The sequence below is a fragment of the Homarus americanus genome, unplaced genomic scaffold (assembly GCF_018991925.1).
Source record: "Homarus americanus isolate GMGI-L3 unplaced genomic scaffold, GMGI_Hamer_2.0 scaffold40856, whole genome shotgun sequence".
In the NCBI taxonomy this organism is placed as follows: domain Eukaryota; kingdom Metazoa; phylum Arthropoda; class Malacostraca; order Decapoda; family Nephropidae; genus Homarus; species Homarus americanus.
In genome coordinates, this window is record NW_024734615.1 from 4,177,371 (window position 1) to 4,202,773 (window position 25,403).

At 42.3% G+C, this 25,403-nt stretch overlaps 4 non-coding genes across 4 annotated transcripts; all 4 read left to right on the top strand.

Annotated features, from left to right (window-relative positions):
* Positions 1–8,355: 8,355 nt before the first annotated feature.
* On the top strand, positions 8,356–8,439 carry Trnal-uaa. Its single transcript has one exon. It is a non-coding gene; the product is annotated as a tRNA-Leu (tRNA).
* Positions 8,440–11,582: 3,143 nt separating this feature from the next.
* Trnat-ugu lies at positions 11,583–11,654 on the top strand. Its single transcript has one exon. It is a non-coding gene; the product is annotated as a tRNA-Thr (tRNA).
* Positions 11,655–19,899: 8,245 nt separating this feature from the next.
* Positions 19,900–19,971, top strand: Trnat-cgu. Its single transcript has one exon. It is a non-coding gene; the product is annotated as a tRNA-Thr (tRNA).
* Positions 19,972–22,674: 2,703 nt separating this feature from the next.
* On the top strand, positions 22,675–22,746 carry Trnat-ugu. The gene has a single exon. It is a non-coding gene; the product is annotated as a tRNA-Thr (tRNA).
* Positions 22,747–25,403: the final 2,657 nt, after the last annotated feature.

Sequence of the window (25,403 nt, forward strand, 5' to 3'; positions counted from 1 at the left end):
TGTTTAAAAACGTCAACACTCTGCCTACACGCGTCCAGAGGTCAAATGTTACTAGTTTAACAGAGATTTATGTGGACGCCTTTGTGAGGTTCTCCTTCGACAAAGGGCTATAATAGGCAGTGGTGGTGGTGGTGTTCGTCAAGGGCAACACTGTAACAAAAGAACATCACCAGATCCCCCGCGGGGTCGACCGACGAAGTATTAGGTCACCTTTTTTAAAATATCCCGATCTCAAGGTCTTGGTGTATTGCTGATAAATAATATAACCTATACAATTTCCCAAACACTGATGGGAGATAATATTTATCTCCGGCAGACTGTTATAAGGAGGAAATCATTAAGAGTGTTTCGTCACGGCTGGAGGACCCCGTGGTGATGAGAGATGGCGCACAATGGAGGTTCCTCACGAGAGGCTGGGAGAGGCGGGAAAAGAGAAGGAAAGTGATTTATGGAGACCAGATGAAGCAGTTAGCCCGGGCAGTGTGGGGGCAAGGTTACCTCTTGCTCTGACCTAAACTCATATGTTTTATTAATGATCGGACCCCCACCTGACCGACTTGGGTTCATGTGGAGTATAGGAGGTTATGTTTACTTACTGTCCAGTGAAGAAATAAAGTGCGGTGGTGGTTTTCAACATCGCCTCTCTTACTCTTCCTTCACACTACCTCCCACTCTTTCCTCTTATCCTCCCCCCTCCTCCCCTTAGTTTTAAAAGGAGTCTAGATAGATTCATGGATGATAGAGAGTGGTAGTAACTCTCGACAGGAGCTGCCATGCACAGGCCAACCGGCCTATTGCAGACTCCTTATTTTCTTATGTTCTTTTGTTCTCTTTCCTCTTATCTTCCTCTCCTCCCCTTCCTCCTCTCTCTTCTAACTCTCCTCTCCTCCTACCTTATCCTCGGCCACCTTGACCTTGATCCTCCCCGTCTTGACCTTACCTTGACCTGGGCCACAATAACTAACTAACACCTATTGGGTCAAGTCATAATCATCTCTCGTTCGGGACGCTTAATCACCATCTGGCTGTGTGTGTGTGTGTGTGTGTGTGTGTGTGTGTGTGTGTGTGTGTGTGTGTGTGTGTGTGTGTGTGTGTGTGTGTGTGTGTGTGTGTGTGTGTGTGTGTGTGGTTTGTCTATATGTATTTATTACTTAGTATGTGTATTAACCATTAAAACAAGTGATCATAGTTTTTTTGTGTACGTGAAGTAAAATGTGTAGGTCAGCGAAGCAGACACGTACACATGTGCGTGGCGTGCGTGTACGTCTCATCCGTGACTGTATGTGAAGCCTTTAACTGTCTACTGTTATACATGACCCACTCACTCTCTCTCTCTCTCTCTCTCTCTCTCTCTCTCTCTCTCTCTCTCTCTCTCTCTCTCTCACTCACTTTTTCACACACTCACTCTCTCTCTCGTATCTCTTTCATTTCACTCTCATCCATTTTTCTTTCAATCACTCTTTCTTCTTTCTTTCACTCACTGTCAGTCTTCTTTCTATCACTCACCCTTCACTCGCTCTCTTCTTTCTATCACTCACTCACTCGGTCTTTTCTTTCACTCGCTCTTCACATATTTTTACCCGTTACCTATTCTGTCATTCCCTTAAAACAGTCTTATCTACCTATTGATATAATCTTCCTTCTTCTCCTCCGCCTTCTTCTCCTCCTCCTTCTTTTTCTTCTTCTTCTTCTCCGCATCTTCTTTTTTCTTCTTCTTTTTCTTCTTCTCTTCTTCTTCTTCTTCTTCTTCTTCTTCTTCCTCTTGCTCCTCTTCTTCTTCTTCTTCTTCTTCTTCCTCTTGCTCCTCTTCTTCTTCTTCTTCTTCCTATCACCGACAAAAGGCTGAAATTGACAGAGGCGGCGGTGTAGGGTTATTAAGACCGTAGTGATGATATACATGCTTGAAACTCCCCCCCAGGTGAGGGAGGGGGAGGGTGGCCGTGAGGGGAGGGTGGCCGTGAAGGGGTCGCCACGGGTCACGAGAAACACCCTGCATTGAAAGGTGAATCGTTGACCTTCTCGTCGGCGTTACAGACGATCTCTTATAGTCAATGGATGGCCTTCAAGTGAGTGTATGTATGTATGTATGTATGTATGTATGTATGTATGTATGTATGTATATTCCCGCGGAGTGTGACAGTTAGTTGGCTGTGTCTCATAATTCGTTCGTATTGTAGGTGTGAGTTTACGTAATGGAGACAAACCCGGAATTAATGTTGTTATTATATATATAGTCTTGTGTTTAATACATCATTATATACTGTTTGATTTGTACGTGTGTGTGTGTGTGTGTGTGTGTGTGTGTGTGTGTGTGTGCATCTGGTGTAGTGTATAATGTGTTTGTTTGTTGTTTTACCTGATATTGGTTGGTTTATTGGTATAGTTTGGTGGAAATAAGTTGTTTTGTGTGTGTGTGTTGTTGTGTGTGGTGTGTGTGTGTGTGTGTGTTTGTGTGTGTGTGTGTGTGTGTGTTTGGACTATATACATTAAGAAACTCCGCCAGTGTCTAAAAGTCATATATTGAGGATTATTTGACGTCGGATTTTGTTCGGATGATTCAACAGGTGACGTCAGAGGTGTGAGGACGACAGGTAAGACCACGTGACGTCCTGTGTGTGTGTGTGTGTGTGTGTGTGTGTGTGTGTGTGTGTGTGATCGCTTTATCTTCCTGACACGGCGCCGGGATCCCACTTTCATTCTGCTCGTCTTTTCTATTATTTTATCGCCACTTAATACCCCACAGCCGGGTCATGAAAAAGTCATTCACTGCCTCGTAATGTCATTTGGGTCGATATTTTCTCCTCTCAGGTGCATTCTCCCCTGTGAACAATAGACCCGGGCCTGGGGAGAGGGGAGACAGAGGGGGGAGAAGGGGAGGTTAAGTGTTGCTAAACCATTACTCTTGCTTCTTCGTACACAGATCGTTTAGTTCATTATCTGTGTTAGCAGTTCCTCCATAATTCCGTGTCGGCGTTTCTCCTATGAAAGTTTATTGAAGTGAATGATGGCGGTGAGTGTTTCCTGTATGTCTTCGACTCTTCTGTACCTCGTGTGGATTTATTTTTTGATCTGGCAGACGCCCTTGTGGTTCATGTGGTCTTAAGAGAGAGAATGCAGTTGTCTGGCTTCCGTCTGGGTCTTGTGGTCGCCAGGATGGTTTGTTTACCTTCTCTCTGATGCGCCCTGACTGGTGAACGTAAAAGAGGCTCCTTTAGGTCTGGTTTAACATACGTCTAGCTACAGGGAATGTAAGAAAGGTTCATTTGGTCCTGGTAAGTCTTGGCCTCCCTCCACATGTCCAACTGACAGATGGCTGAAACCGAGGTGTTGTGTTTTATTTGTTTATTGAGCGTTTGTGGTCTGGTAGCTGGGGTATACACTTTGTCCCCTTGATTTAAGAAACTCCTATCTTGTTGGTGTTTGGTGAGCCTACGTTGATATCACTTACTCCAGGAGAAAATAAACATCTACTTGATCCCAGAAGGGGTGATGACCCCCACCCCCCCAAGGCAAGGCTGTCACTGTGTTGATCATGTGTGGCGGCCGTGAGAAGAACACGTGTCATAAAAAGTAAAGCCGAGTAAGAACGTGTCTATGAAACAATGCCTCACCCCTCACAGCTCAGGTCACAGCGGCAGCGACCACACAGATGAGATGTGGCTTTTAACGCGTTCTCTTAACTCCGGGTGCCTTTGTTGGTGCCGGGATGAATGAAGAGACATCAAACGTAGTGTTAACACCGAGCTTCATAGATTTTGTGTTGGTTTAAAGCTTTTGTGTAGAAGAACTTCCATCACCCCACGAGTTTTCTATTTTTTTCCGATCTTCGTTGACAAACTGACTTTGATTCTTCTACCAACAACTTCTGTAAAGATAAAAAAACGACGAAACGGAAACGGGAGACAATCACGCCGGGATTACACTAATCCTCGATAATCGCGTCTAATTTGTAATGAGGAGGTGCTGTTACTCTCTCACTTGACTGGCAGCTGTTTGAGACAAATTCACATTCTCGTTCGCGTGTATTTCACACTTTACTTAATCTTTTTATTATGTAGTGTGTCTGTTGTTCGCCAGAGCGCTGCGTACCAATCACATGTCCGCTCTTATACTTACACATTGTTCTGCCACACAGCCACTGATCCGACACATTCTTAGGCAGTCATGTGTGTGTTGGAGTATTAGGAGGCGGTGTTGTATCATGGAGTTATTAGTGTATCAGACCTCGACCTCTCTTGTGTTATTTCCTCGATAAATATGTGTATTCCCCAGTCGTCACCAGACAAGATAAAAGTCGTGTAAACAGGTACTTTATGCTTCAACACTCACGACCATAACTTTGTTGTGTAATAGTATATATACAACTCTTTGTCTGTCGCTTTAACACCTTTTTCCTGATTAAGTCTACATGACAACATACTCTTATGATTAATTTCCCTTTAATGCAACGAGTAATCTAAGGTTTTGGGACATATTCCCTCCTCCAAACCCTTTACTTATCAATATGTACTACAAAACAATGGTCATTCAGGTACGGTACATGGTTGAGTAATTTGAAGGTATCTTGGTATTTGGGGGACATATGAGATGACTGACTAGTTCATATATTACCACCGAAATTTATTAAGATATAAAATCGCATTGAAAATCTTATCGAAGTGTCCAGATCACCAGCAAAACCCTTAATAAACTGCCAGTCCTCTACACAGCTTCTTAGATTGATGTTTCTTGATAATACTTGGTGATGTTACAGTTTAGGATACAGATATGAGTGTAGCACGCCTGCATCGAGTCCTTATTGTGACAACATGATGGTAAATGTCAGTTTTTAATCTCGATATATAGACATGATTATTTGTTTATCTAAGAACTATTTAGACTAATAGTTCTGTCCCTAGCAATACAGTCAACCTTCTTAATGATCATTTTACACTCAAACTGTAAGGGGAAATTTATTATCTTCAATTACAAACTCCTGTTAAATATATCACGTGGTTCTGTGTTATTTTTCCTCAGTGTCAAATCCATTTTTCTTGTCAGGATAAATTGGCCAATGATAAGAACGTGGAGGAACGCTCATTAAATGCATTTAGATGGATCGTCACTTCTTAAATGACAAGGGAGAGATTGTTCTAAGTGTGACGGGAGGTATTTGACGCGGGTCATTGGGAGGAGCTCTAAAGTACACCCCTGTCATTCCTCCTCTTACAGTTAACAAGTAAGTAACAATCTTCATAACCAAGGCTGTGTTTCTTTTGATGTTTAATTTATAATGTCTCCGGTGTTTGAACTAACATACGGTACAGTGCAGTGAGAGTATACGCGATTGAAGACCCCGAGTTGTTGTTGCACAATAATAAAATGGTCGGATAATACAATAAACTAATTGTAAAATAAAATAGTTTTCCCTAAGAGACTGATTACTTTTAACATAATGCGACAAATGACCAACTATCATTGTAACGTAGTAATTAATAAGATATCAAAAGTGTTAATACAGATTGATACCAAAGTTTTAGGACAACACAAAATACCTCACAAACATATAGCTCTTCTGATATTGGAACAACATACAAGTGATGTTCCACAATATTGAGACTTCAACGTGCAATACGTTAAAACATCGACTTCTCGGTTTACCTCACCTGATACTCACAACTTAGACGCCAGTAGTTGCGGGTTCGTCTTTTTTTCGCCACAATTCGTCTCAATCAGACTTGATCTGTTTAGTGTTGCCACAGCCGATCCCAATATTCTTGTCTGTGTGTGTTTTATTCAGTGGCTGCTGCTTGTGTAGGGTGCGTTCCCCTGAACAATTTTGTGTGATCAGACTGACGTGTTTACTACCCTGGAAAACACGCTTGTGAACATATTTATGGAAGTTCAGTTACGAATTATACCGTCACTTAGACACAGTGTGAGTTACGGATATTGTTGATGAATCTCAGTAATAATGAGAATATTGACGACACAGAGACGATGTTGAAGGATGAAAGTGTTCTTGTTCAAACTTGGTCTTGCCCTCACCTGCTGGAAACTACTGCTTCTGTTCAGCTACAAATCTTGTAATCTTGAGTCCTGCTGTCTGTCCTCCCACGTTATGTTGGGCCCCAGTAGAAGGAACTTTCATCTGTCAGTACTGGTCAGCTCGATGTATATAATAACATAAGAATGGAGGAAACCTCAGCGCCAACCCCTATCAATCATACATCTGTCCAACCTATATCTGAAGCGACCCAGCGTGTTCCAGTTGATGATGATGTTTGGTAACTTATTCCAATTAATTATCCACTACTCTATTTCCAAACCAGTGTTTATCTATCTCGCGCCTAAATCTAGATTTGTCTAATTTAAAACCATTACATATGATGTACAGGTACAGATTATTATTATTATAGGTTGCGTTTTAGATTGCTTTTCCGACATTATTCATAAGGATGTGAGTAGAAGTCACGTTTAATCCTTTGCATTTTTTTAACTCGTATTCAAATAGGCAGTTGCCATATAATGAATTCTGAAACAGCTATAGAGGACAATCCCTCTCCTGTACTGTACTGAAGGTTCTGGCCAGAGAGCTGAACATGTATCTTGTGGACCGACTGTAATGTTGTCTCGTGTACAGCATATACAGCTTCGTGTGTTACTCTACTGGGTGTTGACAGTGGTGGGAAATAAATCTCTGTACAGGAGTGTTTGTCAGAGGACATTAGGAGCGGCAGTTCCGCCTTTGTCGAGACGTCAGGGCCGGTGAAAACTAGAGCGTATCGACTGACAGTGTGGCGGACTTTGTCACGGTGAAGGACGCGCTAGGCAAGGCCACACTGATGTCAATTTCATTTTTACTTTCACTGATTATTAGACGCCCCCAGTCTAGACACACTGATTTTATTAACAAAATATTGTATGGTAGGTGGTATGGAGGTGTGTATGGTAGGGGGTGTGGAGGTGTGTATGGAAGGGGGTCTGGCGGTGTGTATGGTAGGGGGTGTGGAGATGTGTATGGTAGGGGGTGTGGAGGTGTGTATGGAATGGGGTGTGGCAGTGTGTATGGTAGGTGGTGTGGAGGTGTGTAGATAGAGGATGTGGAGGTATGGTTGGTCCGTAGGGGGGTGTGTTTGGTCAGTAGAATCAATTTCCTTTGCTTATGAATAGTTAGATCTAATTTGATTCATAATCATGTATTGGGTTAGGAAATGGCACAATAATATTAACTGAAAATATCAAGTCAAAATTATTCTTCTCACATCCTCGTCTCTATCTCTCATCCCTTCTGTGTGGCGTCGACTAGCGCGGTGGGCCTTCCTCACTCACCTGCCCCAGATGGTCTCCTCTGCCACGTGGCCTCATCAACCTGTTTGCAATCTCTCACCCTCCACCTCCTGGCCTCTCTCACCTCACTCTCCCCCTCCACCGCTGTGTCCCACTGTCTTATATAAACTAGTGTGGATTCTCTTATTCATTCGTTTGTTTATCTCCCAGACCCTTGTAACTGTGTGTCTCCAGTCACCACGATTGGCGAGAATCCTGACAGCGTGTGAGGGGAAAGACGCCACAGCCTGACTAGGCCTCCTCCGTCTCACCTGTGCACTACCTCTAATGCTTCCCTTTTTCCACAAAGCGGCGCTTCACTGACACACACACACACACACACACACACACACACACACAAACACACCATTTCCGCTCCTCCGCTTCTCATCAATTTCTTTGCCATGAATTAATATATTTTAGAATTCAATTGTATTCCAGAATTTGTTATTTATTAACAAATCTGACTGGTATTTAACACTTTCTATTTGAATTTGAATACGTGTAAGGAAAAGTGGTAAGAGTGGTGAGAGGAGTGATTTTGTACCAAGCGAGGAGGCGAGGCCGAGTCAGCCCCACAACATAACTACAGGCAAGGCGTATAGACTATGTTGAATTGGCTTGTTGTATGCACTCGGGCCTACAGATGCTAACATGCTGTATAAGACAAGGCTTTCTGTTCTGAGCCAGACCTGCAACACATAGTGTACTGTAAAACTATTCTTTGAGTCACTGTGACATGAAGAATATTAATTGCAAACTTTGACGACAAACAGCCTATATTGGTAATGTAGTCATTTGTGTGAAAGTATTAGGTAAATGTTTTCATATATGATATGTCACTGAACCTTCAGTTCCCTCTTGTAATTCATTATTTGTATTTGACAGGTTTTACCGAAATAAACTACAGTATCGAGTTGACGTGGCGAGTAAAATCTACTGGACGATTATATATATCATCTCGCTACTAAAAGCCATCCACAGAACACTACTATGGGAGACTTTAACAATTAATTTTATACATGGTATATTTATGTTGTTTATATGGTCAGGTTGGCCGAGTGGTCTAAGGCGCCAGACTTAAGTTCTGGTACTCGTATGAGTGCGTGGGTTCGAACCCCACACCTGACAGACACGTGGGATGATTTTAACGAGTTCTGATTAGTGAGCCGGTTGAGTCGCACCTGCCAACAAGTGGTGGGGGCCCAGGTACCCCTACTGGCACGTCATTGTTGACGTCATGGCCACGTATCCCTTCCGCCATACCTTGCACAGTGCAATTCCTGCTGCCAATATGGCGGGTACACGTGGTCTACATATGTCGCTGCGGATTTTATTACTTCTCATTGAAGTAATGGTTTATTAGTAAAACTGATCAAATTGTTAGGAAACTGCCTTGTGGATAAAATTTAAGAGAGAGAGATGTAGTGGGTGGAGAAAGATGATAGTGTACTGAGCTGAGCGTGTGATGATGCGTTTGGGGTGAGGCAACGTCACTACCCCAGCCCCGCGCGGCTCGTCTCTCGTCCCTCCACTCGCCAACGCCCCTACCTCGTCACACACCACTGGTATAGCTGCTTCATTGTTCTCGTTATGCTTGTATATTGTTTGTTCAGGTCATATTTCCATATCCTGTAGCTCACTTGAATGAATAATTTTTTTTTTTTTACACTGGTACTGCTTCGTTCTGTATTTGGATCAGTATACTATTGCCCCGCTGGTAGCTTCCTGGGATGTGCCACGCCTCCTGGTAGACCGCTGGGGGTTGATAAGAGTGGGGAGCCGTCATCTAGAGTGGTATATTACACTTACTTTTCACTTGCAAGCACAAAAATTATTAAAGGTTGATTTTTATCACAGTTTAATACAACACATCTCGACTTTTAACAGATAGTGTAGACCCGTTATTCTTAACCATATTGGCGCTGCTCCTCCTCCCGTGATCAACTTTGAATCCAGGCCGTCTACCCCCCCCCTCCCCCGATTTTTAAAGGTCCCAAGAACACTTTTTATTTTCAAGTTAGTTTCATCGCCTTTATTTTGTCCTTTCTAGACCCAAATAAACAAACTCAATACACATGTAATATTTCAAGCAGTTCTATTGTATCTCATCTGGAATTAAAAGAGGCGATGGCATTGCCTCTCCACAAACACAGAAATACTTGGTGAGGTGGAGGAAAGATCAACACTACATGTAATTTTAAAAGCTGGTGTCACAAACTTAGGTACAGAAAAATGAACAATCACCTGACAATGCTGCGAACTTAAGTTTTGGGGTAAATAAGACAATGTTTCACCTGTAACTATTTTAATGGTAGGATTTGGATATCTTTTTGGGCACGTGGATTGAATTTCATCTCTATTAACTTACCTCTCCCCCCACCCTCCCCCTTCCCCCCCCCCTCCTTCAAATTCTAAAGGTTTGATAAAGTTTATTTTTTTTAGTTAACGCGGACATCAGTAATTAAGATTGCTCATACACTTGTCAACTCAACTCCCTGTCAACCCCTGTCAATTCAACCCTTGTCAACCCAACCCTCTGTCAACTCAACTTCTGTCAACTCAACCCCTTGTCAACTCATCCTGTCAACCCATCCCCTGTCAATTCAACCCTTGTCAACTCAACCCCCTGTCAACTCAACCCCTGTCAATTCAACCCCTGTCAACTCAAACCTCTGTCAACTCAACCCTCTGTCAACTCAACCCTCTGTCAACTCAACCCCTGTCAACTCAACCCCTGTATTTCTGTAACTAACCCGGAAATTCTTCAATAATCGGAACTCCCCCACCCTACGGTAACACTGTCCCATCCCAGTCAAAGCAGAACTGCACCTCTGATACGTGTTCAACCACCGGCATTGTTTTTTCTTATTATTTAAAATTGTGTTTCTATTACTCATTCTTTATATCTGAAAAGTGTCCTATTATCCTCGTGTTGGACCCTGAAGTATAATGACATGTCTGGCAATAATACATGAAGTTAGAATTGAGATTAATGATTGGTGTGGCTTCCCTGCCCTACGGTGCCACGGTAATTACGAATTTATTTAATTGGGAATATACTGTAGTACTGTATATTGTGAGTCAGAAATATGTTCAGTCCTCTCCTCCCTTAAAATTGAAGCGCCTCCCTAAGTTAAGAGCCACTAGTGTAGTGTCGACAATTTCCGCTCTGTGGGGGTGACTGCCACACACGGGCAGGGCCGTAAACCGGGGAGGGGGGGTTATTGGGTGTTTGTAACCCCCCTTCCTCATTGATTGCAACACATGGGGGATTATAACACACTAGGGTGATTGCAACACATGGGATGACTGCACACACGGGGTGATTTCAACACATGGGATGACTGCACACACGGGGTGATTTCAACACATGGGGTGACTGCACACATGGGGTGATTGCAACACACGGGGTGACTGTAACACATGGGGGTGACTGCAACGCACGGTGATGATTACAACACGCGAGGGATTACAACACTTGGGGCGAATTCACAGCTATTGGTATTCTGGGCGGCTGTTGGAGGGCTGGGTTTGTCAGTGGGGCTGGGTGGTGTTAGTTGGACTTGGTGGTGTAAGTCAGTGATACTGGTGGACAATGGGGTGGCTGAGTGTTCAGTGGGGCTGTGGGTGCCAGGGGGCTGGGTGGTCAGTAGGGCTGGGCGGTCAGTAGGCTACGGTCAGGAGCTGGGTGGTCAGTAGGGGCTGGGCGGTGGGCGGTCAGTAGGCTGGTGGTCAGTAGGGGCTGGGTGGTCAGTGGGGCTGGTGGTCAGTAGGGGCTGGGTGGTCAGTAGGGGCTGGGTGGGTAGGGGCTGGGTGGTCAGTAGGGCTGGGTGGTCAGTAGGGGCTGGGTGGTCAGTAGGGGTTGTGGTCAGTAGGGGGAGGCTGGGTGATCAGTGGGGGCTGAGTGGTCAGTGGGGACAGAGTGATCAGTATGGGCTGGGTATTCAGTAGGGCCTGGGTATTCAGTAGGGCCTGGGTGGTCAGCGGGAGCTGGGTGGTCAGCGGGGGCTGGGTGGTCAGCGGGGGCTGGGTCGTTGGTTGGGACAGTTGGTTAAAGATTCTATAGATGTGTAAGTTAACAGTGTAGTCCACACATACGGCAAGTTATCCATGAGCTGCCTCTCAAAAACAAACTGGCAACGCCGGGCTTCCCAGACGGTGACGAATATAACTGATACATCACATTGTAATTATTGGATTGATGAAACTCTCGTACCGTGTTAGTCCACCAATGGTTAGTTAGTTTAAATGTTTTAGGTACATATATACAGGCCTCCTTAGCTCAGGGGCAGAGCACTGGTCTTGTAAACCAGGGGTCGTGAGTTCGATTCTCACAGGGGGCAAAGGTATGAGGTCATCAACTTCCTTATTTATTGAATGTCCTAGTGACAGATTCTTAGTTGGTGTGTGGGGAGACAAATGTTGCCGTGCAAGATTTTAAGCCAACTTGGTCTGTAGTGTCCAAACATTTGGGAAGACTCATCTTAAGACAGACACCCTACCGCCTAGCCTATGTGACGTGATTGACGCCGAACGCCAACATAATCTAACTTAAGCCTAATCTAACCGGAGCCTAATTTATCTTCCCCTAATCTTACCTAACCTAACCTATCCAAAAACCTAACATAGCCTAATCTAACAAAGCCTAATCTAACCAAAGCCTAGTCTAACCTAAATCTATCAACTTAAACCTAACATAACCCCTTCTGTTAACGTGAAATAAGCTGGGTTAGGTTAGGTTAGGTTAGGTTAGCTTAGCTTAGCTGAAGTGTCTAAATCTTCAGGTGATCCATTGTGAAAATAATTAACTGACAATGAAGCAAGATTAACAACTCACATTAAACAAAAGACAAAGCGCAAATATCACAATACAACGAAGACGTTTTATGGGCGTAATGGAATTTTCTGATCCATAAAACAATAACATGTGAAATTGATGTTTATTAAATAAGTGAAAATTAAAGGTGCGTTAGAGTTTAAGATTTTTAAAGATTTTGGTTTATGAATTTTGCCTCTGCGAATTTGAATGAACCGTTATAACTTTTAAACTACATTTATATTTTTACCATAGTTCACCCGACTCCTTTAGTGATGAGTGTTATCAAAACATTTTCCTTCTTGTTGACTACTGTAGTGTATTGTAATTTTACTAACTTAGAATACATGCTAGAAGACCCTAGTTGTTTATATACTGTGATATATTTATACCATCAACAGCCTCATTGTTTCCGTCTTGTTCTTCCATCGTGTATGAGTGTGTGTGTTAAATGATTTTTTTTCTTCTTCAGAGGACTCCCCGCGCCCAGTGTCACCTCCACTCCTGCCCGCTACTACTGCTGGGTGTTCCGTCGACGCAGAGCCAAACAAGGTAGGATTAGGTTAGGTTAGGTTAGGAAATAAGAGAATTAATTTATATATATAGTGTGGTAGGGTTAGAGTTGGGGAAATATTGGAATCTTTCATTACTGATACATTCTCTTGTTTCTTAATGCTATCTAATCATAACACTTGGTTCTGTTTAAAGCCTGACGTGTTTTTTAGAAGGGATGTTATTTATTTTTGGCCACTAGGAAATTATTGCCTGTTTTGTACCTCTTTATGTTTGCCTGTATTTACTGTTTTGTATTTATTTATTTATAGAAAGTGTTTTTACGGTCCTTGTGGAGGTTTTTAAGCCGCTTGGGTCTACTCTAGGCCTATCAGGAACATGACCTCATCTGATAAACTGATGAGCCAGATTAACGTGACTCCTCAGGGGCCTCACACCAGGGGTCAGCTCAGAACTTTTTCAGGTCGTCCCAATTATTCTCCCTCTCAGCTCCTCGACGTTCATAACAGCTGACACACCTTATAGTACTTTCGGATGTCTTAAGATTTCAGAATGGTCAGTTGTTTTGGTTCGCCTTGTATATGTTGCTATGTTGCCTTAATGTCGAGGTTTTCATAACACTTCTAGTTCAGACGTCAACGGTCGTCATTGTATCAACAATGCTTCTCATTCTTTGATCAGAAACAGCATTACCTGTAGTGTACGTCTTGGCTCACCTTTCTGTATTTAACCTTGTATTACTTGTCGTTAGTTGAGTTTGATGGTCAGACAATTACGTAATTTCCATTGATAGGTTTTGTCTGAATCTTTAACACAGGTGAAACATTTTAGGTCACATTTATTATGGATTTTATCTGTAAGTCTTTCAGTTTTAAATTCTCATAATTCAGATCAACTGAAAAACATATTACTGCCTGGTTCAATGGTTTACACTGGTAAACAGTACAGGTATACAATGGTAAACGCTAAGTCAGTTCGACCGACCAAGAAAGCCATTATGAACTTTTTTCAATGGAGGAAAAGAACCATTAGGTGTTATACTACCGTATACACCGTATATATCGGTTATTTTTATTTATATATATTATACAATATAATCCAATAATTAAACATCTATATGAGGGGGGGGGGGCCTTACGAGACGTTTTATAATTACGTCAGGACACCTGAGTGGAAGGAATCAGTGTGTCAACAAGCTGGTCTGGCCAGTGACTCCACCCTCGTAACCTTTCAACTTATTTCCCAATCCATTATGAGCTTCACCTTTGGTGGTTTTTCTCACACAATGGTAGAGATAATTTGTCTGTACGTTGGTATATTCTCAAAAGACCGACACACACAAAAAAAGAGTAAATCACAGTGTTTACGCTCTTGTGTTTTTACTCTTTAGATGTGACTTTCTCCATCCGTGGTAGAGTGTCTAGGCCGGGGAGTCCAGGCAGTGCCACGCCGGAGGTTTGTGCTTCACTGATCACTGTTTTAGTTATGGCGGCGTCAACAACATAACCTAAATATATTTGTAAGATATCATGTAATGTTCTCATGTTTACAACCAGAGTATCTCCGGTAGTTTTCTGTGGGCCATTAAATCTCTGCTTGTTACCTAAACTGATTCTCATGTTATCATCACACGGAAATAATATCTAAAGACCATTTATTCCCTGATCACTGTTAACTGTAGCCCAAACTATACCCTGACCGTGGTCCCAGTAAGGAAATTTTGTTTAGGCATTACTTAGATCTAGACAAACCCCAACACACAGTACAGTAGTTGTGTATTGAACGATCATTTGTATAAGCGACAAAATATCATCTTTATATTTGTTTTGTTTTAACGAGTTCCTCATCAATAAGAGATTAACTTGACGCAGATTAATGGGCACCTTATTTCCCTCCTGTATTCTGTACTGCGAAAGGTGGAATTATTTTGGGGTTTTAAAAGGTTAAGTTACCGTGACGATGGCTGGAAGATTGTTGTGGTTTGTGTATTCTTCAGACGCGTTAACTACGGTCCTGACCCTCTTGACCTGAGTAACCTAGAATGATAAACTGAGCTACGAGAAAAGTACAGATGACCTTGTGCTTGTATAGTGCCTGGGCGGGAGTGTGCTTGGCGTAACCAGAGTCACCATGATACAAACACCGTGTGGGTATTTCATGGTAGGTGTCTTGAGTACTATGTGGGTGTAAGGTATATCCATAGTCAAAATACACCCGCCACAGATGAAGGTTTCACAGTAAGTACACCATCATTATTTTGTCACGAAGTTAAATAAGACTTAGGTTAGGTTAGGTTATGTTAGGTTAGGTTAGGTTAGGTTAGGTTAGGTTAGGTTAGGTTAGGTGATGTAAGGTTAGGTTAGATAAACTTGTTAATTTAGGGTTCATTATTCTCTCTTGTACTGTGATTTAAGAAGTTACATGGTGTGTGTGTGTGTGTGTGTGTGTGTGTGTGTTGTGTTGTGTGTGTGTGTGTGTGTGTGTGTGTGTGTGTGTGTGTGTGTGTGTGTGTGTGTGTGTGTGTGTGTGTGTGTGTGTGTGTGTGTGTGTGTGTGTGTGTGTGTGTGTGTGTACTGGGACATGTAAACAAACGACACACATATTTAAATGGTTAATACTGGTAAATACTTCCTTGAGAGTGGGATAATTTTCATTGTAAATTGGTATAATAGTTTTTGATTACCTTTTATCCATCCCATTACATTCTGGTGTATTGCTGAAAATTGGCCTGAAATTATTATTATAGTAATTATTGTGATACGCACAACAACAACAACTTATGCAATATTACGGGGGCCGCTTAAGACTTATGTAGAACAGATAATTAAAGACGAATGATTTTGTTGTGTTCTAAGCGAGTGTAAACATTTGATCAACTTTGTATGGTTTGTCCTCGCGGGTATGAATTGACATCTCGTTTTCTATTGGAGTTTAGCAATAAATATATAAATAAACAAACAAATAAATTAATCAATTAATAAATGCAAGGCGTGTTTATACCTCGGCTTTATTTCCTTCTCGGGGTTGAAGCGTCGACTGTCTTGCGATAATCCTAAGATTTAAAAACGCTCACCTAAAACAACCAAAGGAAACACAAAACCACGATATATCTTGTAAATGTTTTGGTTGGGTTTAGTTTTGTGGGTTTATATGTCTTGTCTTTTGTTATTTATTTATCAGACAGGTTTATGAGGTGAATTTTTTTTCGATTGTTTCTTCTTAGCTGATTGGGCTAATCAGTAGGTGGTGCGTGTAAGATAATAATGAACTTAAGTGAGAAGTTAATGTTATAGATCTCCTTATTTCAGCCCACCTTACTCCAACCCCGACCACCTTACTCCAACCCACCACCTTACTCCAACCCCCACCAGTTTACTCCAACCTCGACCACCTTACTCCAACCTGACCACCTTACTCCAACCCCAACCACCTTACTCCAACCCCAACCACCTTACTCCAACCCCAACCACCTTACTCCAACCCCAACCATATTACTCCAACCCCCACCACCTTACTCCAAACCCCACCAGTTTACTCCAACCCGACCACCTTACTCCAACCCCTGACCACCTTCATCCAACCCCAACCACCTTACTCCAACCCCAACCACCTACTCCAACCCCAACCACCTTACTCCAACCCCAACCATATTACTCCAACCCCAACCATATTACTCCAACCCCAACCACCTTACTCCAACCCCAACCATATTACTCCAACCCCGACCACCTACTCCAACCCCCACCACCATACTCCAACCCCAAACCACACCTTACTCCAACCCCCAACCATATTACTCCAACCCCCACCACCTTATCCAACCTCGACCACCTTACTCCAACCCCAACCATATTACTCCAACCCCACCACGTTACTCCAACCCCGACCACCTTACTCCAACCCCAACCATATTACTCCAACCCCCACCACCTTACTCCAACCCCGACCACCTTACTCCAACCCCAACCATATATCCAACCCCCACCAGTTTACTCCAACCCCGACCACCTTATCCAACCCCAACCATAATACTCAACCCCCACCACCTTACTCCAACCCTGACCACCTACTCCAACCCCAACCATATTACTCAACCCCACCACCTTATCCAACCCCGACCACCTTACTCCAACCCCAACCATATTACTCCAACCCCACCACGTTACTCCAACCCCGACCACCTACTCCAACCCCCACCACCTTACTCCAACCCCAACCATATTACTCCAACCCCACCACCTTACTCCAACCCCAACCATATTACTCCAACCCCGACCACCTACCCAACCCCCACCACCTTACTCCAACCCCAACCATATTACCCAACCCCAACCATATTACTCAACCCCCACCACCTCACTCCAACCCCAACCATATTACTCCAACCCCCACCACCTTACTCCAACCCCAACTATATTACCCAACCCCAACCATATTATCCAACCCCCACCACCTACTCCAACCCCAACCATATTACTCCAACCCCACCACGTTACTCCAACCCCGACCACCTTACTCCAACCCCCACCACCTTACTCCAACCCCAACCATATTACTCCAACCCCCACCACTCTACTCCAACCCCAACCACCTTACTCCAACCCCAACCATATTATCCAACCCCACCACGTTACTCCAACCCCTGACCACCTATTCAACCCCCACACCTTACTCCAACCCCAACCATATTACTCCAACCACCCACTCCAACCCCAACCATATTACTCCAACCCCCACCACTCCTCCAACCCCACCAGTTTACTCCAACCTCGACCACCTTACTCCAACCCCGACCACCTTATTCCAACCCCCGACCACCTTACTCCAACCCCCACCACCTTACTCCAACCCCCACCACCTTACTCCAACCCACCACCTTACTCCAACCCACCACATTACTCCACACTTAAAAAAAATTATGAGACATTACCAGGTAGAATTGTGTGAGTGACGTTTCAGAATGTTTGCTTGCCGTCAGTCTACCAAAACAACAACAACAACAGCAGCGCTAAATATCCCGACTTGTTTACCGAGGTTGGATTGTTTTGATGGAGATAAGATAAGATTTGATTTGACCAGAGAGATGACTTAATGGCTGAGGTAACTTAGTGCTCTTCCTCCTCCTACCTGACTGATGCACCCTTACTTGTTTTATTGGATTAAACATTGTAATATCTCGAAAGCTTCTTGTTTGGTGGATATTGGTCAGTGGTTAAAGGTTGAGGTGTCTTATAATGTGTCTATTGGTCAGTGGTCAAGTTGTCTTATAATTTGTCTATTGGTCAGTGGTCATGTCAAGGTGTCTTATAATTTGTCTATTGGTCAGTGGTCAAGGTGTCTTATAATTTGTCTATTGGTCAGTGGTCAAGTTGTCTTATAATTTGCTTGGTCAGTGGTTAAGGTCGAGATCCTCTTTGACATAGTTTGTATAATGAAGGTTGTTGTTACTATAAGTCGACCATTCCTCAGTAGTGAAGATCAAAGGCTGGAAGCTCACATGGTTAGTCTTAAAGTTGTTGTCATACACCTAAGATTTGCAGATGAATTACTGTAGGGCCCTAAGGATTTTTTTTTATTTAATTTTTTTTTTGTCGGTAGAGTGGATTGGTAGGCGTAGACTTTGTCGTTTACATCAAGATTAAAAAAAAGTTAGATAGTTTTCTCTACCACTATCACTGGATCAGTATAATGGGCCGACAGGGGGGAGTTTTAGTGACCCTCTTCGTTGAATATCAGGGATAAATTCTACGTTTAGGGAGCTCGACCATCTACCGGAGGACACTCATAAGACTTTGTTGGATCCGGCTTCGGGTGGACAGAGGCCGGATGTTTCAATTCTGGTACCGACATTTTATATAGTATATTTAGAACCACGGTGAGCCTGAGGTGACCTTCAGAGTGAATTGGACTAGTTGTGTGTGGTGGTGCAGCTGTGTTTAGTGATGTAGCTCTGTTTGGTGGTGCAGCTGTGTGTGGTAGTGCAGCTGTGTGTGGTGGAGAAGCTGTTCGGTGATGCAGCTGTGTGTGTGGAGGTGCAGCTGTGGGTGGTGGTGCTGCTATGTTTGGTGATGTAGCTGTGTGTGGTGGTGCTGCTGTGTGTGGTGGTGTAGCTCTGTTTGGTGGTGCAGCTGTGTGTTGGTGCAGCTGTGTGTGGTGGTGCAGTATGTAGTCAGTGCAGCTGCGTGTGGTGGTGCAGCTGTGTGTGGTGGTGCAACTGTGTGTGGTGGTGCAACTGTGTGTGGTGGTGCAAGTGTGTGTGGTGGGCAGCTGTGTGTGTGGTGGTGCAGCTGTGTGTGGTGGTGCAGCTGTGTGTGGTGGTGCAGCTGTGTGGTGGTGCAGCTGTGTGTGGTGGTGCAGCTGTGTGTGGTGGTGCAACTGTGTGTGGTGGTGCAGCTGTCGTGTGGTGGTGCAGCTGTGTGTGGTAGTGCAGCTGTATGTGGTGGTGCAGCTGTGTGTGGTGCAACTGTGTGGTGGTGCAGCTGTGTGTGGTGGTGCAGCTGTGTGTGGTGGTGCAGCTGTGTGTGGTGGTGCAGCTGTGTGTGGGGTGGTGCTGATGTATGTGGTGGTGCTGCTGTGTGTGGTGTGGTGCAGCTGTGTGTGGTGGTGCAGCTGTGTGTGGTGGTGCATCTGTGTGTGGTGGTGCAGCTGTGTTTGGTGTGTGTGTGGTGGTGCTGCTGTGTGTGGTGGTGCAGCTGTGTGTGGTCTGGTGCAGCTGTGTGTGGTGGTGCAGCTGTATGTGGTGGTGCAACTGTGTGTGGTGGTACCCAACTGTGTGGTGGTGCAGCTGTGTTTGGTGGGGTGCAGCTGTGTGTGGTGGTGCAACTATATGTGTGGTGGTGCAGCTGTGTGTGATGGTGCAGCTGTGTATGGTGGTGCAGATGCGTATGGTGGTGCAGCTGTGTGTGTCGTGGTGCAGTGTGTGTGTGTGGGGTGGTGCAGTGTGTGTGTGTGTGTGGTGGTGCAGCTGTGTGTGTGGTGGTGCAGCTGGGTGTGGTGGTGCAACTGTGTATGGTGGTTGAAACTGTGTGTGAGGGTGAAGTTGTCTGTGATGGCACAGCTGTGTGTAATGACACAACTGTGTTGATGGTACAGATGTGTATGATGGTACAATTGATATGGTGGTAAATCTTAGTGTCAATACAGGTGTATAAAACGGCACAGCTGTGTATGTTGATACACCTGTGTTACATTGATTATGATGATACACCTGTTACATTGGTAGAACTTGATATAGTACAGGTGTTTACTACAAACAATATGCCTCCTTAGCTCAGTGGTAGAGCACTGGTCTCGTAAACCAGGGGTCGTGAGTTCAAACCTCACAGGGGGCATAATATATAGGTTTAGATGGCGAGGCTCCCTGAGGCTCTTATTGGACATGATGACGTAGCGTGAAGCTCATCACTACCATGTTGATCAGGCTCCATCATGATGCCTCACAACGGTCGGTGCCGGGCTGGTGACGGATCTAAATCCTTGTTTTACTAATAACAGCTATGGTTAGACGCTTGTATGTTAGGGTCTGAAGGCTCCATTTTAATTAATGGTTTGTATCTCTTATCCTCGTAATCAACGCCTGATAACCTTGTGGCCTTCGGGTAAATGCCTTATTTCCTCACGTTGAAAACATCAGAATCATGGTTAATGTTATTATGTTAGAGACTGGTGAACCCAGGTAAGTTTAGTCATTACCTAAGCGTTCATGAAGTGAAGGTATGATGTGTGAGACAGTGAGGCGACAAAGAAGCAACGAGCCGGCGAGTAATTATTACTTGCGTGACGCGGGAAGCATAAAGGCAAGTCCATGGGGGAGTTAGACAGGTAAACATTGAGTAGTGCTGAGGTGTATGGATGCAGCAACAAGATAAGGGTGTTTACTAATGATGGGGCAGATGGTGACAGTAGAGGTGTACATGTTATTTACTTGTAACAAAGGATCATTTATAGTATAGATCCTGAGTCCGTGGGCACTTCTTTAACCACTGTAAGGGACACTTAACATTACAGCCTCGTTTATTTATGTTTTATGACGAAATGTAGTGAGAAGTGATTGTTATCAGTAGAATTTCATAATGACTGTGGGAAATTAGTTGGATGTTCGACGGTGATGGGAAAGTGGACTGATAAGGCAGTCTTTACTGCAGCCATGTTATTGAGTCTGAGCTCACGTAAGACTGAAGCAACTTGTGCAGTTAGGTCTCATTAACGTCCCAGATGGAATAAACTGATTAACTGGTTATTGCTGATATTTTAGAGCGAATTACTGTCTAATATTGAATATCTAGCTAAGAATTATGAACTAGACGAAGAAGTTGTAAGGAAGATAATTTTTGCGACATTTTTCGGTACTCGTCGTGAGGGTGAATTGAATTGAATTGAATTGAATTGAATTGAATTGAAACAGTTTATTTAGCCAAAAAAACACAGATACAGGGTGGATAATAATAACAATATTAACATGGCTGAGCCAGTTGAGAACCTGAGCTCTCTCTTTTAGGCACCTGATATATGCTATACATTTATCTCACGGAAGTATTATGTAACATTAGTAACACACTACAGGTAGTAGGTAGCTAGGCAGCTACCAAACAGGGAGGTTCTACCGCCTGGGAAGATATTGGAAGTATATTGTGTTGTCTAATGGTAGACCCTGCTGCCATATGGCATCACGAAAATTTTGACCAAGTCCCAAGTTGCTGATCTGACTTTCTGCCTCATTTACACACAATTGCAGGGTCTCAATTGTTTCTCTTACTTGGACAACACAACATATATAATGTTTATAATTTCTCACTCTTGATTTATTTTTTTTAATTTTGTATTTATTTATGGTTATTATTTTTATTTTTATTATTTTATTTGTATTAATTTGCTAATAATTTTATTAATTGTTGTAATAATAATAATAATAGATATTATTATTATTATTATTATTATTATTATTATTATTATTATTATTATTATTATTATTATTATTATTATTATTATTCATTATTATTATATTTTCGCCCCCCAGGCCCTGATGTGGGTCATTACCTGTGCCCGGGTGGGCTAATGCCCGTAAAAAAAAAAAGCTGGAATAGTACAATAGCATGGTGGTAATAAGAACATCTCATAATGTTACCACGGTTATCACTTCAATATTTATTTATTTTATTTATATGATTTTTATTTTATTTTTATTTTTTATTATAAGTGTATACACAAATTGCAGTGGAATTGAAAAACATAAGTACAATGGGGGAGCAGTACAACATGGGTTGTACAGTATTAAGGTTGAACAAGAGGACAGAGCTGTCAAGATTATGTCTAGTTGGCAATTATGCTTATTGCAATGGTAATTTCTTATCTATTTACATGATAATTTCCGATAAAACGGTTTTGTTGGTACAATAAAAGCAGGTACTGTAAATATAGTAGGTATTACAAGAAATATTAATATTTAGACAATAGATATTTTTTAAGAGATGATTTAAAGGAAGGGAGTGTAGTCTTTGCTCGGATGGGTGGGGGTAAGTTGTTCCACACCTTCACACCGTGATATTTTATGAAGGTCTGGGACTGAGAGGCGCGAATGGGGGGTAGGTACGGTGTTATTGTGTAATTTAGGAGATATTGAATTAACACACCTAATGAACCATGTTCCATCTGTACTGAGCGGATGTAATACTGAAATTTAAGTGCAACAAACCGCAATATTGTTTAATCGTTCAACAGGAAAATCTAAGTCAGCATTTCAAGCAGGAGATAAAATTCACACCTGACATGAAAAGAATAAATTTACTTTCTAATTCCTCCAGTACACTGTCGATAAAATATTTCGTTACCTGTAACCTCATTAAGCCATCCTTAATCATCCCAAGTGTGCAGTATTGCATTAGGTGCAGTACTGTTATATCCCTCCGTGGGTCAGTAAACACTGGGGAGGTTGGTGCGGGTCCTGACAGGTAAGTGACTCGCCCTGATGGTCAAGCGCCACACATCTGGTCACTGGTGAATATTTACATTACATAAAGGTTTATAGTAATATAGACGCCTCCTTAGCTCAGGGGCAGAGCACTGGTCTTGTAAACCAGGGGTCGTGAGTTCGATTCTCACAGGGGGCATATGTTTAAGTGATAAATTTAATGAAGTAGTTAGTTTAACAAATTTATTGGCAAAGCTTGTTGTACAGTTTGCCTATTCTGAGTAATTCAGTCAGGTCTTGACACTGAGGGCGGTATCACTTCTCACTGCCACGCAGGACAGAGGTTCATACACAAAGAAATACATCATATTTATTAACAGCTATATATGTATAGAGGTCAGATTCATGTGGGTAATGTCACTCTTCACTGCCATACAGGACAGAGGTTCGTACACAAAGAATGCATCATATTCATTGACACTATATATAGGTCAGATTCATGTGGGTAATGCCACTGTTCACTGCCATGCAGGACAGAGGTTCGTACACATCATATTCATTAGCAGTATATATAGGTCAGTATGGTTGTCTTGTAAACTGTTGGCTTGGCGTTCTCTTCCTTCTATAAAACCTTATTACAAGTGAACAACACATAGACAAGTATGACACGAGTAATTTTGTAAAACTATAGATATTATAATTATTATTCCCATATAATTGTGGTCGACAAAATTCATTGTCATATGAATTCACTTAAAAGACAAATCATTCAAAATTTTGTAGACTCAATAATATATGAATTGGTAGGAATCGAGGGGATTGTGTTTGTTAGACTAAGCCAGGATTTAGGTCGAGTTAATAATGACAGCAGGAAGTGACATGGCAGGTTTATTTCCGGGCATCATTACAGAATGATTATTACACTAACATCAAGTACTAAGAATTAAATAAATGGATGACATTTTGAACTTTAATTTCAATATAATCATTAATAACAATTAGGTGAAATGACAAATAGTTTATAATTAGAGTTCACTCCCCTACACAAGTCAGAGGTGGATGATCAAAACACCATCATTTAGTCCCTGAGAGAAGCTATAAATTACTCTTTGTTTACATAATTGTTTTTGTGTTTATTGTGAGCACACGACTGACAGTGTCCTGGGAGTGGTCACTTTTTGTTAACTTATCACATCATGGGCGAGGTATTAAATAGGATCCGTCTACTGCTGACATGTTGCTACAGCTTCATAATTATTGACATGTTGCTACAGCTTCATAATTATTGACATGTTGCTACAGCTTCATAATTATTGACATGATTCCGCCAACATGAATGTTTTAAGAGCCACGACTCCCTTCTACAACATTACCGATAAGTTTTATACCGATTGTATTCCAGAAATGAAGCCATTGGCCAGTCTTGTGTTGGGGAGCAGCTCTTGTGGAGGACCAGGAGGTGTCTTCCACCAGTTGGTCCGATGTGAGAACTGAATTCAGGACTCCACATATAGCACATTAGGTAATCAATGTCAGATTTTTCCCCCCAAAGTTTTCTACGTAAACACAGCGTTGTAATAAATAGAGGCACGAAACATAAATATTGTTTGGTCTCGGTTGCATATGGAGAATCATGCATATTTTGGAATTCCATTTGTGAGTTCGCCTTACCGCCTTTATCGTCATGAAAGACACCGAAAGCCAGGGATGAGGAAACTCTTGAGATCGGACGGCCAGATTGAAATGATAAGAGTTCTTCGGAGGCCACCTATTATTTTCAATGTTAATAATGATCTGTGCAGGTTTTATTGGTATGACTATTACCTTAGAACATCATGCCAGTGTAGTTCCGCTATTATAAGTTAGCCTTATAATATAATATATATATATATATATATATATATATATATATATATATATATATATATATATATATATATATATATATATATATATATATATATATATATATATATATATATATATATATATATATATATATATATATATCATCCAAATCTATACCCCCGAGTTTCCCCATAAAAGACAAACAAACACTAAACTCGAGTAAGGTCCCGGGACCCAATTTCCCCACCCTGCCGAAAGCCATAGCTGTTATTGGTTGTTTAGATTCTATGTAAGGAAGTATCCGGAGATCTCCCTTCTTATTACTACTGTATTTATAACAATATATAAATAAACAACTCTTTCTATGAAATAATACACGTCTGGGACAAGGTGAAGAATCATAACCAAGGTCACGCTCATAGAGGAAGGTGGCTTCCTATAGTAATTATAAATGGTAGCAACACAATATGTTTGCTTTTTATTTATATTTATTACAGCGTGAGGGGAGGATAATTATTACAGTCGGTGATTAATGAACCAATTTTTGGGTTAGTGATGACACTCGGTAGAGGGGATTCAGCGATAACCATCCTACAATAAGACACTGAGGCATTTAAATATCTTCGTCTTTTGATCATTACTGAGCTGAATTAATAAAACGTAATATGTATATTATCCATACACAGTGAACACCTCCTGGCCAGTGTCAGCATTCAGCCCCTGACCCGCGACCTTAATTTTACAGTAGCTGTACCACACTTGTACACCTTTACTACCTGCTGTACACACTCCTCCCGAGGGTTACAACACGCTGGGTATAATATCCAGCTAAGGACCATGATACATGCAGTAACTGTAGAGACGAACTAATGTATTCACCACCCAGAGCACCATTACCAACTTATATATATATATAAAAATGCATCAAGTGATGATCCACCTTCACTCATCTGGTTCTCTAGTCTTGGTGCATTATATTTATCATGCAGGTATTTTAAGGTAATATAT